The sequence below is a fragment of the Dermacentor andersoni genome, chromosome 10 (assembly GCF_023375885.2).
Source record: "Dermacentor andersoni chromosome 10, qqDerAnde1_hic_scaffold, whole genome shotgun sequence".
NCBI lineage: Eukaryota > Metazoa > Arthropoda > Arachnida > Ixodida > Ixodidae > Dermacentor > Dermacentor andersoni.
The window spans coordinates 127086927-127089372 of record NC_092823.1 but is presented as its reverse complement, the minus strand read 5'-3'; the positions used below and the strand labels follow the sequence as shown (position 1 = coordinate 127089372).

At 48.7% G+C, this 2446-nt stretch overlaps 1 protein-coding gene across 3 annotated transcripts in view; it reads right to left on the bottom strand.

The window, feature by feature from the left end:
* Window positions 1–1997: 1997 nt before the first annotated feature.
* The window catches only part of LOC126544993 (uncharacterized), a 46113-nt gene continuing 45664 nt past the window's right edge, over window positions 1998–2446 (bottom strand). The window contains exon 16 of one of the 3 annotated variants that reach the window (XM_072285030.1): window positions 1998–2446. This exon is cut by the window's right edge and continues 778 nt beyond it. The gene's annotated coding sequence lies outside the window, so the exon portion shown is untranslated. The other 2 variants (XM_055078052.2, XM_055078053.2) reach the window with 2 other exon arrangements.

Below are 2446 nucleotides of genomic sequence, written 5' to 3'. Positions count from 1 at the left end.
GTACAGCGACCGGAGTGCATTACGTTGCGTTGTCCCCAGAAGCGACGGTTGCGTGAGATCGTGTTTTGCATGGGATTCGATCAAGTTAAGTAACTGACCCGTCTCCGGCGAGCCGATTCTCCTTCTTACGATGGTGGCTGTCTAAGGAATGAGAGCCTGGAAAAAGAAAAGCAAGAAGAGGAAAGGTCACTATCGAAACGGGACGGTCCAGCGTTGGGTCATTTCCAGCTGACAGCTAAAGATTTGCGGCCATGACCTTATTGATTCATCTTGAGAGGCATGTGCAGGGTCAGAGTTGAACGTCTGTAAGTCGTTGCGCAACGAACGGAGCTACTTCGCTCGTTACGTCGTGTCGTTAAAACGCGCACTCGCTCGTTCGTCAAGTAGCAGCAGAAACGATGACCAGCGACAATTTTTTTTTCTTCTTGTTCAGAGATATTGGGTAAAGGAATTGAAACCCTACGACATATATTTTCGCAAGTCCCGCGTGACCCCGTAAGCCGTCGTCCCCGATGACGTCACGCAAGCACTCGGTCAATGGCGCATCTGCGCGCTGCCCGGTGACACGGCGTTCGAATTCTGCACGCGAGATTCAGCGATACATTAGGAAGTGTAACAAGAAACGACGTAATTATAAAGATTGTGTGCATCAAATCCTAGGGTTTTGCGTGCCATAACCATGATCTTGTTATCTGTAGGCACGCCGTAGTAGAGGACTCCAGATTACTTTTTAAACGCCTGGGTTCATTTACCATGCACCCAATGCCCGGTACACGAGCGCTTTCTTTTTTTGCATTCTGTTCCCATCGGAATGCGACCGGGACCTGGATCGAACCCACGACCTCGAGCTCAGCAATGCAATGCCACAGCAAATAAGCTACCGGGCCGGATAATGATTGTAAATTGCTTATACTAATGAAAAGTAATCAACCACGCTGAAGTGCATCAGGCAGTCTGACCGCACATTTCGATAGGTGGATTCATCTTCATAAAGGCGGTATTGTCATTCTTGGCGGATTAGTTTTATACGGTAAGCTGATCACAGGTCCTCGTACGCTCACTTTGTCACAAAATCCGGTCGTGAGAATGGGTCAGGAAGAACCCCTTAAATACTATCGCATTAGAGACAGACGTGACGCTACGCAGAAGGCAACCAGACGACAAGTCAACGGCGCTTCCTCCTTTTGCTTTAAGTTCCAGCCGCAGCTAGCGCATCACGATCGGCACAGGACAAACAAGTAAGAGTCTAGAGCCAATCTCAAGGGACGCTTGGGTGTTTACCTTTGTTGGAGATAACTGCATCACCTTGGGATAGTCTTCAGAGCTGCCGCTGATGCATATTCGCGAGGAAACGTGCAGAAGGTGGCTGACGCGAAACTCTCCGGAACAACAACTGGTACACCGCCAGTACAGTGCGTCACACTCACCTCAGGTGAAGGGCCCGGTCTCAGTGCATGGAGCCGTCGCCGCCAAATAAGTGCGCGACTTGTCACGATAAAGTTCACCGGAACACAGTTCATCAGAAAGCGCACGCGACAATCTGCTGTTTACGGTCCGAAAAAACGCCCCGCGTGCCCTACATGCCATGGCACTGCGATGCGAGTGCCGAGCACGTGACAGGCTGTCCGCATCGCCTGTCATGTGCTCAGGACTCGATCAGGTGACAGCAGCGATCAGGTGACAAGAGCGTGCAGCTTATCGCTTGCTACGCGATACATGCAGTCCACGTAGTGGGTTAAATGCCCAAGATTCCTGCCGCGATGTCATGGCATACCACCACACGCCGGCGTGACAAATTGGGCTCGTTCTGGGCTAAATTTAGAGAAGACCTGTGTAACTTGTACGGCCCTCGTTTGACAGGGTCAGTGCCACTTGCTGGCCACACGTCGCCTAATAACGCTTGAGCTAATATTCAAAGTAAGAAAAAATATTTAATAAACGGTGCTGCTGAACTTTGAAGCTCGCTGAAGTAAGCAATTTCGCAACTGTGACAACAAAACTAATGCACTTTCTCTGCGCTGGCCAACGCCTCTTTCTGGCGAATACTGCGCTAGGCACAGGTCTGAGTTTATCAAAATGGTATCATCAGTATTACAACGATCTCTTTTATTGAGTTTCTAATGTAATGGTATTAAAGACGCTCAACAATTAGATTACGATATGCAGAATAGACCGTTGAGAAAAAGGGACCCCTGGCAACAACTTCTGCAATCGATTCTCGCCAACCTAAAAGGCCTCCTCTAAATTACATTATAAGAAGCACCATGGTTTATGCATTACGGCAAAGAAATAATCGATTTCGTACTGCGGTATAGCCCCGACAACAACTTTATACTCCACTCCAACACTGGTATAGCGCATTGTGATCAGCAGGGACAAACTATTAATCAGCTTCTGAAGGATGGGGCATTGTTAAAGACAGATTATTCAACGTCAGGATGAAGCA